The following is a 12,587-nucleotide window of genomic DNA, read 5'->3' on the forward strand; positions in this document are numbered from 1 at the left end:
CACAAGTCACTTGGGAGGAATACAGGAACAATGCCAGAACATGCAGGGATGCGACGACGAAGGCTAAGGTCCATTTGGAATTAAATGCAAGGGATGTCAAGAACAACAAGAAGGGCATCTTCAAGTACATCAGTAGAAAAGGGATGACCAGGGAAAATGTGGGCCCACTGCTGAATGAGGTGGGTGAGCTGGTGACAAAGGACACAGAGAAGGTGGAGTTCCTGAATGCCACCTTTGCTTCAGTGTTTACTGCCAAGACTGGCTCTCAGGAATCCCAGAGCCTGGAGGAAGAGAGAAAGCCTGGAGGAAGACTTTCCCTTGGTTGAGGAGGATCATGTTAGAGATCATTTAGGTGAACCTGACCCCTACAGATCCATGGACCCTAATGAGATGCACCCCCAAGTGCTGAGGGAGCTGGCAGAGGTTATTTCTAAGCCACTCTCCATCATCTTTGAAAGGTCATGGAGGACAGGAGAGGTGCTTGAGGCCTGGAGGAAACCCAATGTCACTCCAGTCTTCAAAAAGGGCAGGAAGGAGAACCCAGGAAACTACAAGCTGGTCAGCCTCACCTCCGCCCCTGGAAAGGTGATGGAACAGCCAGCTCATCCTGGAGGTCATCTCAAAGCACATGGAGGAAAAGAAGGTTATCAGGAGTAGCCAACATGGATTCACCCCAGGGAAATCATGACTGGCCAACCTAACAGCCTTCTATGATGGAATGACTGGCTGGGTAGAAGAGGGGAGAGTGGTGGATATTGTCTACCTTGACCTCAGCCAGGCTTTTGACACTGTCTCCCATTACATCCTCACAGGTAAGCTCAGGAAGTGTGAGTTAGATGAGTGGACAGTGAGGTGGGCTGAGAGCTGGCTGAATGGCAGAGCTCGGAGGGCTGTGATCAGTGGCAGAGTCCAGCTGGAGACCTGTAGCTCACCATGTTCCCCAGGGGTCAGTGCTGGGTCCTGTCCTGTTCAACTTACTCATCAGTGACCTGGATGAAGGGACAGGGTACCCTCAGCAAGTTCGCTGATGATACAGAACTGGGAGGAGTGGCTGACACCCCAGAAGGCTGCTCTGCCATTCAGCCAGAGCTGTCCAGGCTGGAGAGCTGGGTGGAGAGGAACCTAATGAAGATCAACCAAGGCAAGTGTAGGGTCCTGCACCTGGGGAGGAATAACCCCAAGCACCAGTACACGCTGGGGGCTCAGCTCTGTGGAGAAGGATCTAGGAGTTCTAGTTCTGAGGACTATGAGCCAGCAGTGTGCCCTGGTGGTCAAGAAGGCCAATGGGATCCTGGGGTGCATTTGTAGGAGCATGGCCAGCAGGTCAAGGGAGATTACCCTGCCCCTCTCCTCTGCCCTGGTGAGGTCACATCTGGAGAACTGTGTCCAGTTCTTGGCTCCCCAGTTCAAGAGAGACAGAGAACTACTGGAGAGGGTCCAGTGAAGGGCTATGAAGATGATGAGGGGACTGGAGCATCTCCCTTATAAGAAAAAACTGAGAGAGCTGGGGCTCTTTAGCCTGGAGAAGAGAAGACTGAGAGGGGATCTTATCAATGTCTACAAATATCTTAAGGGCAACTGTCAAGAGGTCGGGGCCAGGCTTTTTTCAGTGGTGCCCAGCAACAGGACAAGGGGCAACTGACACAAACTGAAACACAAGAAGTTCCATCTGATCACAAGGAAGAACTGCTTTAGCTTGAGGATGACAGAGCCCTGGGACAGGCTGCCCAGAGGGGCTGTGGGATCTCCTTCTCTGGTGATATTCAAAATCTGCCTGGATGTGATCCTGTGCAACCTGCTCTTGGAGAACCTGCATCAGCAGGGGGTTGGACTAGACGATGGTCAGAGGTCCCTTCCAACCCTGACCAGTCTGTGAGTCTGTGATTCTGTAATACTGAGCAGGTACTTCCTAGACCAGAAGAAAAGCCAATTCTCAACCAGAATTCAAACAGATTGGTTCTGCTGTAAACATTTTGTTTGTATTATTTCAGGAATGGCACACATCTGAAAATGCAATATATCAGCCTTTCTTAGGCTTAAAAGTGACTCCTTTAAAGTTCAAAGTATTTACCTTCATTCTCCAAAAATAATATTCACCTAACTTCTCCAAATATTTCTTTCATTTGCATTTTTCTTTACAGTCTGCCACTGCAATCTCATTTGCAGTACCATAATTTTGCAAGGCAAACCAAACCAGACAGGTACTCATCTGGTGTTGGCATAACTTTTCACAGCTTCACAGGGAATCATCAGTTTAAAATCTAATCCGTGGAAGTCTTTTTCTGCAATGAAATAGAAAATGTTGGAAATCTCTCACACACATCTCTACCATCTGAAACTGGAAAGGTTTGAATCTGGGACATTCCATGTATATCTAAACTTTCAAGTGCTGCTCTAAACTAAATTAAATGTTTGATACCTCTGAATCCGTCATGATTATCTCTTATATCCTCAGTTTTCATGTGCAAATGAGCTACGTTTATCCAACAAATGGATAGCATTCTTTGTCACCATGATGATAAAGCTGGCTAGATAGTTATTCATATGAGTGAGAATGAGACATACTTTTCCCACAATGGTAAAATAATGTTTGTCTTGGAGTACAGTGAGGCACCCACTGAGATGCATCACAAAATGCCCCAGCTGCTTTTACAAAAGAGAAAAAAAAATTGCCAGACCTCCAAGTACAGGGTGAATAAATAAGCAGTATAAATAAGGGAAGAAATAAGAAGCAATTGCCAGACCCTCAATCCTAATGTGTGCTGTCTCCACAAAGCCCCATTTGTGGCCTCAGAAATTATTTCTTCTATTTTAGTCTGTTGTTAAAAAAACAAGCCACAGAGAGATGAGTTTTCCAGCACTCAAATTAATGTATAGAGTACTGTAGTGGTAAAAGAAACTATGCTAGCAATGCATATGTAAATTTATTTCTGCCTTTGAACTCTGTTTATATATCATTCTGGAACTCAGCTGCTAATATTTAGCAGCAGTAGTGTCCTTGCTTACAGCATTTTAGTGCCAAGGGGGAAAAAAGGGATTTCCTTTCCTTAGCAAGGGATTTCAAGAAGAGAGGGGAAAAAAAGACTGCTCTTGTTGAACTTTCCTCACACATAACTTTTTTCAGTAGCTGTGAAATGTCCACATCTGCAGCTACAAACAAAAATGATAGATTTCAGTGACCCAAGGTGATACTATTATAAGGGAAATATCAGCAATCCTGTGATTCAGCATGTACTTTCCTTGTAAAGGAAAGCCAACATGAAAATACTTCTGCATCTGAGATCAGTAAAAATGCCCTAATTTTGAAAGAAATATTTTCATGGACTTGTCAAAAGAAGTAGTACAAAACTGCATTGCTCAAATATATTTCTTTTTTGGAGAACATCAACTTTTTCTAACACACAGATCAATGTAGTATAGAGTCTTAATCAATTCAGACTGAAATACTTTGAAGTTCTTACACAAAAGACAGCTGGTGGAAGTGTGTTGTAAAAAGAACTAGCTGAATTATTCATTGTGAATAATCTGTGTTACGAATTTACCCTCCCACTGCCCCACCTCCTTTTCAGGAGTTGTCTGCAATGCAGTCCTCATCTCTGTGAGTGTTTGGGAAATGGTTCATATTGATGCATTTTTATGTGGTTCCAAGAGTTGCTGGATCTCCTGAAAACTATTATTTAAGTTACTATATTTTATGACTTACAGTGTGTGTATATATCACCATCACGTAAATAATTTTATGGTGTTATTTCAGTACACTGATGGGATGATTGAAACTTTTTAACCTAGAGATCCATGAACAACAGAGGTATGCTATTTGGTTGTCTTTATAAAATGAACTGATAGTTCACTATATTTCCTGGCCTGTACTTATCCCTTGTAACTTTAGACAGTAAACTAAGGTAGCTAAGTGAGATGCATAAGCACCCTGTACAGGCTCTTTCTCTAACTGATGGTGAACAATTGGCACTCACAGAGGTTGAGGCAGGTCTTGTGTCCAATTATGGCTCTTCAGAGCTGTCTGTCCCTTCCATTTATTAGATTGGGAGTATAAAAGGGCTACGAACACCAGGTTAAATCTAGGTCTAGATGAGATTCCCTTTTTTGAAGTAATCCTTATGTAATATCGACAGAAGACTATTCAGTTCAGCTAACATCAGATGACTGCTTTCTAAGGTCACCTTTATGGTCGGTAAGGAAACATAAGCCCTTCTAGGGAGCAAACCATTTCATCCTGAGTAGACTTAAAAATAGCTAGATGACTTATAACCTAAAGGGCTTAGTTGTCATAAGGTCTTGTTAGGGGAACTTAAATAACCAGCCTATATCTGTGTATCTATACCAAGGATATCTACATTCATTTAAATTAATCTCAGGTACAAAGTTCACCCACTCAGGTTAGCACCGATGAATATTAATAGCATCAGCCCTTTTCCTGCTGCTGGAGAAGCATTTCTATTGATAACACAAAGAAATGAGTTTTCAGGTCATTGGTACTTAGGAAGTGTGCTGATGCATTCAATGGCTCCTAATTCTTTTTTGGAGTTATGACCACAAAAAACATAATGAGGAAATATAATGTTACTTGCTCTGCAGGTGGATTACTGTATCAGGAACCCATTTACATTTTTCTTACTAAACAAGTCATCTTTATTTGCCTAAGAGAAGTCAGGCTAAGTGGACACTTCATAGCTCTATAGATGCAATTGAAGGATGACAAAATATCTGAGTGAAAAGATTATTGTGCGCTGACTCAAAAATAATTGGGTATAAGCTTGCTGTTAACAAATTTACCTGTGAAATGAAGATGGTACTAGCCATCAAAGGAGTAAACAATCTTTTGAAACAGCCTTCCAAGAGATTATCAGCAATAAAATAGATGGAGTTTCACAGGTTTATGAACAAGACTACATGATGTTGGGTCTATTTCAATGGGAAGCTGGACTTTTGATGGCCATTCTAATCCTGCATTGCTGCTAAAACCATTGTTAACTCTTAGAATCATCGCCTGTCAGAAGTCTAAGCAGATTAAAGTCATATTCTAACAGTTTGAGTACTGATGCTAATTCTATTCAGTATATACACCTTCAACAGTGAGATAGCTGTCTGCCTGTCATGCAAAGGAGCCACTTTCCTATGAACAGCTGAGTCACTTACTTGCAGTGATGCAGGCAATTTACTAGAAGTGCTCATTCCAGTTTTTCAAGAATTCACATCTTCCTTTGGCTTATCATCATCTACCAGTGCCTTCTTTCTCATTACATGGAAGTGCTGGAGCACATCCAGAGAAGGGCAATGAAGCTGCTGAAGGGTTGAGAGAACAAGTCTTATGAGAAGCAGATGAGAGAACTGAAATTGTTTAGTCTGGAGAAGGTCTCTACAGCTACCTGAAAGGAGGTTGTAGGCAGGTAGGGGTAGGTCTCTTTTCTCCCAGATAACTAGTGACAAGAAAAGAGGAGATGACCTCAAGTTATGCCAGAGGAGATTTAGATTGGATATTAGGAAAAATCTCTTCACCAAAAGGATTATCAATCATTGGAACAGGTTGCCCAGGGAGGTGGTAGAATCACCACCCCTAGAGGTGTTTAAAAAGTGTGTAGATGTGGTGCTTAGGGACATGGTTTAGTGGTGGATTTGGTAGTCCTGGGTTAACAGTTGGACCTGATGATCTCAAAGGTTTTTTTCCAACCTAAATGATTCTATGATTCTATTACTTTATGATTATGAATATATTCAGAGGAACAAAAATGCTCACTAATCAAAAATGCATTTCAGAAAGCCTTGTATATATGTTGTAGAAGATTCCTATATATATACAGAGATGACTGATTAGAATTGATTGTATGCAGAATAAACAAACAAATAAATATTTTATATGTTATTAGTTAAAAAAAAATGTGTAGTTCATAGACACATTTTCCAGGAAAATACCATTCATTGTTTGGGGACAAGATTGAAGAATTTAAGTGACTACAGGTGGTACTAAATTTGCCTTTTCATACTATACTCAGCATACATGCTAGGACAGGGGTGATGGAAGGAAAAAAGGCAAAGAGAAAATGGTATGGTATTTTTATATTCCCTCTTTTATTCTGCAATTGGCTGGTATATGACCTTAGATCTTTTTTTACCAAGTGCAACAACTCCAAGAACAGAAGTCAGCATCCTGAGATAATGGAAATATGGTATCACTCTTGCACAGTCTTGTAAGAAGCTGGGGTGGTAAGCACAGACTTTGCCAGCTTGTGATGTGCTGATCTTCTGTCACCAGGCTCAGTTAATAGGGTTAAACACTATTTTTGAGAGATTTGTGTTGGTATTTCTGATGTGAAGTAGTCACGATGAGGACCATGTCCTTTGATACAGATGATATCTTATCTACAGTGAAGAATATGTTCTACCCTTAGCTATGCCCTTTGTTTAGACTTGTCCTTTGACTTTCTGAAAATAAATGGAGCATATGAAAATACACTAGGGGTATCTTGGTAAATACTGTGGCCAACTCAGACCTGCCAAAACCTTAACCTCAAACTGGGATTCCTAGATATTGGGACAATAGCGTTGCTAGGGATGACAGGGTGTAAAAAGCACAAAATGTTCCTGCCCACAAATATGCTGGAGAAGATACAAAATAAACAAGTTTCCTAATATGCTGATTTCGATTTCACTGAATTTTACTAATGTTTAACAGCTTCATCTTTCCCTCACTATTTACTGACACCAAGGTTAAAATAGTATGCGTTATGGGTAAAATGCACGAGAATAAAAACAGTTTAATTTTATGTCCACTTGATTCTAGTACAGAGGAAACTATATTCAGCTTATAGTTTTACTAGCTATTATTCTTCAAAGGTTTGAATGATTCTTATCTGTTGGGGGTTTCCTAAAAACCACTATCATCTACTACATTTATCCTTCGGTAACCTTTAACTATGGAGACAAAGAAGGGAAGATCTCCAGTTTAGACCAGGTTGTTTTCAAAACTAAGCCTTTCAGCATCATTATTTGCAGCTGGATTGAAATTAGGGGAGTTGGGGGTCAGCACTGTCCCTGGGGAGGGTTTGTTTCTCACAGAGAATGATGCAGTGGAAATGTGCCCCCAGCTTGCACAAGGTCTTACTTTCTGATCTTCTGAGATCTGCTTTAATTGATGAGGACAGTATTTTTAATAGGGTAAGTCTTAACCCTGTCCAGTGGAAAACATTCTCACTAGCACGAAGAATTTTGCTGCTGTAACAGCCTGAGGCATCTTTGTTACTGTCTGGTGGCTTGAGCTCTTCCTGGCAGCTTGTCTCCACCAAGAAAGACTTATTTATGTATTAGCCTGCACTGGAGTCTTGGCTGATATGTACTTTCATATATCTGCTTTATAAAAAGGAACCCTTTCATTTTCTAAGTACATATTTTCTGTAGCTGATGTGACAGCTTTAACCACAGTTATTTTCATTTTTGCTATAGAGACATGTGGAAATGTGTACATAAATACTGTTCCAGTGCACTGGATACACATTCGTAAAGCATCATAGAGAAAAGATGATTTGATAGTCCTGAAAAAAAGAAAAAGTTACAAGTGATGTTATGAGAGAAACTTCTAGGGAGCAAGACAACTTTCACTGATAAAAGAAAAATATGTTTTCTTTATTCAAGAACATTATTCCTTTTAATCTCAGACAGCAAAACAGAGTAAACCAACAAATATTACATTGCTATAAATTCTTTCCTGTTTCATTATGATAGAAATTAAGGAGATCTGGACACTCCAAGAACTGCACATGTGCACTGTAGACTGTGCAGCACGTATACCTTGCAGCTTTAGATTGTACAAGGCTCTGCAGGACAGAGGTGTGCTTGGAATAGAAGGTCCTCCATTCAGAAAGCTGCTGAGCCTCTCTGCAGAGAACTGAAGTTCATGAACTTTTTATATATTCCCCATTGGCTATACATATTCTGCATGTTTTGCACAGACAGCATGGCCAAAGCCACATGTTCTAAAATCGTTTTGAAAAAGCCTGCAAGTTTGTAGCAAAAGACTTAAGATTAAATTTGGAAAATTTCATACATTTGCTTTAGAGGCATTTAAACTTGGTAGTGGTTTTCAAACTATATTTTGCCATCATGAGAACTAATGACATTTTTTTTTAAAGAGATTTTTTCATGTGATCACAGAAAATCAGATTTAAGAAAAATGTTACACATAATAGGATGTGTGACAAAGTTCAATGAATTGGCAACAACGGATGAGAATATGGTAGTGCTGAAGAAGGCATGTGACCCAAACACAAGGTTTATTAGACCTTCAAATAAGCAGCCTGACTATCTGTATGCTGCTTCCTAACATCTCCAGGTGCAAAACAGTAAATTGTGAAGTATTTCTGTTTTTCTAGATAGATTGCATTGTATATGCTAATACCATTGTTATTTTTTTTTTCATTAGATTTCCATAGTGGTTGTTTCCTTGCTATTTTTTTTCTTTTGTAGAAATTTTTTTGATTCTACTCTTCTACTCCACTCACAATCTCTTGCCCAAGCTTATCAGCTTTTTCTTCTGTTGCTTTTTCTGCTAAATATTTTATCACTCTCTGTTCCTCTTTCTTTCCTACTTCTAACATACTAAAAGTAATCTGAATTAAGTCTATCAATCCTGCATGGAGAACAGGAAAAAATCAAAAAATTCTCACTGATCTAGTTAAATATCATATGCTGATGGTCCTTCTTAACAAAAAATGCTTGACTGTATTTAGGATGCAAAAAAAGCAAACCCAAAACCTTGGCACTATGAGCTATTCTGAAAAGAATTAGGAAATAAAAGGAAGATATGTGAAACACACAGATAAAATACAAGACTATTCACAGCCCCATTTGCATTCTTCTTCTTTACTTGAATTTGACAAGCTTAAAAATTGCTCTCTAAGATATACATATTGTGCCTGCATTATTCAGTGGTTTCATTGCATTGATTTATATTATAAATGTGCTTTGTAAAAAGATTTAAGAAAAGAATATACTATTAGACTTTAATTTGAACAGAACACTTGAGGAATCATTAGGAAATGAGGTGAGGTAAAGATAACAGAAAGGAGAAGAGAATTACTTGGCACTGGGCTGGGCCAGTAAAAGATGCAATTTCATTGATTGGCCTACAGGGTACTATGAACAAAAAACAAATTTAGCTAAAACTGTCCCTGTGTACCCGTATATACTGTTTCGTCTCTTAGTGATATTGAATGGCATTATGCTATCTACCTTACATCTTCTCTTTAATTTTAGCAAGAATATGAAGCACATCATGTCTCATAATAGTGATAATGACAGATAAGAGTTCTGAAAGTAATTGTGTCTTTGAGATGCCCAAAGTAGGACTTGGAGAAATGGTAAGAGCTTGAAACAAACCTTACACTGTGACTTTTACATTGTTCTCTCATGGCCTCAAATCTTGTTAATACAACAGGAAATATCCCATCATTTGCTAGAAGATGTTAACTCTACTATTTTGTTTAGTCCTTAATTTTCACTCAACATGAATCCTAAAACTGCTGTCCCTGGCAACGTGTAGTGGTGCATATTTTAAATATCAGCATTAGACTGAGGCTCACAACTGCAAGTCCTTCTCTAGATACATGCACCTTCAGGATGCATTCTCTCTTTTAAGGCTGTATCTTGTGCAGTGTTGTCCTTTTGTTCAGCTGCCTCATGCAAGGATTTCCTCAGACACTTGCAGCAAGGGCTCATGCAGTATTTCAAGACTTTTCAGCCTGGACAGGGTAAAGTTTCTTTCCAGCATCACCTGTGCTTCTTTCGGTGGGTTAGATGCAAAAGAAATTAGACCTTCCCCTGGAAGACAGGTTTTCAGTCACTGAAATAGTGCTTGTAAGATTTAAGACCTGAATTTTTCTGCTTTCATCAAAAATGGGGCATAAGTCACAACCAGGGCTTTCCAGAGTAGATGCAGCAGGGAAAAAAAAACAAAACAACACACTAAAAATCTGAAGTAACTGGAGCAGGTATTGGCAGCTAAGCTAAAGGAAGTCCATGCTGGCAGTCTGTGTGGAGAGGGATGGAGGGAGCACCTTCCTTTGTTCCCCTCTCCAGACTTCAGTTATCTATGTAAAGAAATAGGATCACCCACTCCACACATGGTCCCCAGTATCAGCCAAGGTGAGAGGGTGGGAACAGGCTCTGTGCCATCAAATGCAGTCAGGGAAGAGCAGGTCACCATCCTACACAACTAAGCAAACCCACCTCCTGAGCACTCCAGCAGGCCTTTTATATCCAATGACCAAGTTAGCCCCAAGAACCAAGGCTTCCCAGCTCACATGCTAAGCTACCTACCCACTGCCAGATCCACACTGACCCTGCAGTGAGAACAGGCAGGGCTGCCTGTCCCAGGCTGTGGGAGGTGGCAGACATCAGAGGTTTTGGTTTCTGGCTCTGCACTGGTCAGGAGAAACAATCTCCTTCCCACAGCAGCGTCTTCCAGCATCTAGCTTGTCCCCATCTTCATCAGCAGATCAAGCCTACTGAGAGTTTATGGGTTTGGCAGCTCAGTGGTTAAGGCCCTCAGCATCTTCAGATTAAGAGGAGAGTGAATAAAGGAATAATGCAAATAAATAAGTTACTTGTGCCACTTGAAGCCAGCTCTTAAGGAGAAGACGGGGCTATTGCACTAGCTGGCTTTTGCTGCATTGAAGATGGTTTAATTTTAAAGAAGCGAGGTTGGGGACAGATTGTTTGTCCTGACTGTAGTGATATCTGTGACAGCCCACTCAAGTAGATTATTAATACGTTAATAATCCTGATGCTCTGTGATGATTTGTGGGTTTTTCTTTTTAGCTGTACACATTTTGTGAGCTGACTACCTAAAAAGGATAAAACAAAACAAAATCCTAATGAAAATACCAAGAAATCTTAGATAAACATCTTGTTATGTTGTAACAAACAATTTTTTACAATCATTCCTATGTAACAGAATCCCAGGTACTAAGGAAAAATGAGAGAAAGATAGTACAAGAATTTAAAGATGTTTGTTTATTAAAGTCATTAAAAGAAAACATTAATACTTCCAAGACAAAATAACTTTTGAATCTTTCACATAAACCACAGATATTTGTATTCCCCTGTAACTCAGTCAAAGGCTAATCTCTTTAAAATCCTCACTCCTGTCCATTCTTTACTGAGGCAGCAAAATCTGATTATTAACAAAGGTGATGGAGTGCTTTGGCACCCAGCTGCTGCAGCTCTGTTTCAAGTAGAAGAGAAATGGATTGGAAAGGCTCTGAGGAATACAGAGAGAAACTCTTGCTAGCATGAACACCTGACAATATTCAAAGCGCTTCTCAGAAAGACAGATGGCTAAGGGAGAAACTCCACCGTAGTCATGTGACAACAAAGAGGAAGCCTAATAAGAAAATGTCTGAAGTCATCCATATGGGTGGAGAAAATGAACTGCATTCAAATGGAAATATTGGGAGCAAGCAGTTTTCTAACAAACAACGTAGTTGGAGCTAACCCAGCCGGAGTCAGCTGAGCTCTCCCTAGGAGAAGGCGGAACACGAGTCCCCTTGGCGAGGTGGGGCAAAACCAAAAAGTTCAAGCAGAGGTTATGGCAACTCCTGGACACAACAGCCCAGGTTGCAGCCTGTGTTTGAGAAGTGCACAGCTCAGCATGGGAAAAAGAGATGCAAGGGCTGCCCTATACCACTTTGATCTTCAGCTGACCAACTGACCCCACCCTGTCCTTCGGCATATGGAGCTCTCCAGGACTGCATCCCGCAGGCTTTCATACTGGGCTCTGCGTAAACTGAAAGCAGACGGCGGCATTATCTAAGAGCTACATGGACATTTCCCAACTCCCGCTCCGGGCTTGCCTCCCCCTCTGCTACAGTGGTTCTCTCCCCCTTGGCTCCAAGGAGATGACAGTGGCAGCAGGAAACTTAAGGACATGTTAGACATCCGATGACACTACCAACACTGCAGCACAGGTGGAGGGGAGGGCACAAGGTGTGTGATGTCTCCCCCCACAGTGAGTCACAGCAAACTCGAGAAGTTCAAACGTAGGCTGCTGCACATTTGTGTTCCTTGGCAGGGTAACTCAGAGGTAGTGTAACTGGCAAAATCCTTTTACTCCAAAATGAGGGTTTGATTCTAGCTCTGCAGGCCCCAGACCGATGGGCCTGAAGGAGAGGATAAAATTTCCTCTAGCTCACTGATCCACTGAGAGTTTTACCTGCCAAGGAATGAGAAACCCCAGTTATTCTTTCATAAGGATCTGCACCATTATGCTGTTTTGATATGAAACAGGTTGTAGGTATGCAAGGTTGCCAAATTTACTACAGAAATACTCTTGATTTCTCTCAGTGGAGCTTACTTTCCTAAATGAGAGCCTTATGATCACTACAGTATGAGCAGAAACAATCTAATTCTGCTGTGGTTCCGCAGCATAGAATGACACTGCAGTGGTAAAAACATTACAATGTAAGCAATAATTAATTTTCATCTTTACATTGGCTCCAATAATCTGTACGTTACATTACATTTGCACAAATATTGCTGGAAAAATTAAATTCAAAGCTTAACATTAGAGTACAATT

At 40.6% G+C, this 12,587-nt stretch overlaps 1 long non-coding RNA gene across 1 annotated transcript in view; it reads left to right on the forward strand.

Moving 5' to 3' along the window:
- The window catches only part of LOC308064503, a 37,561-nt gene continuing 24,974 nt past the window's right edge, over window positions 1-12,587 (forward strand). The window contains exon 1 of the long non-coding RNA XR_013928410.1: window positions 1-12,587. This exon is cut by the window's right edge and continues 19,603 nt beyond it. This is a non-coding gene — a long non-coding RNA (uncharacterized lncRNA).

This window comes from Falco punctatus (assembly GCF_963210335.1).
Source record: "Falco punctatus genome assembly, chromosome: 5".
Classification (NCBI taxonomy): Eukaryota; Metazoa; Chordata; class Aves; order Falconiformes; family Falconidae; genus Falco; species Falco punctatus.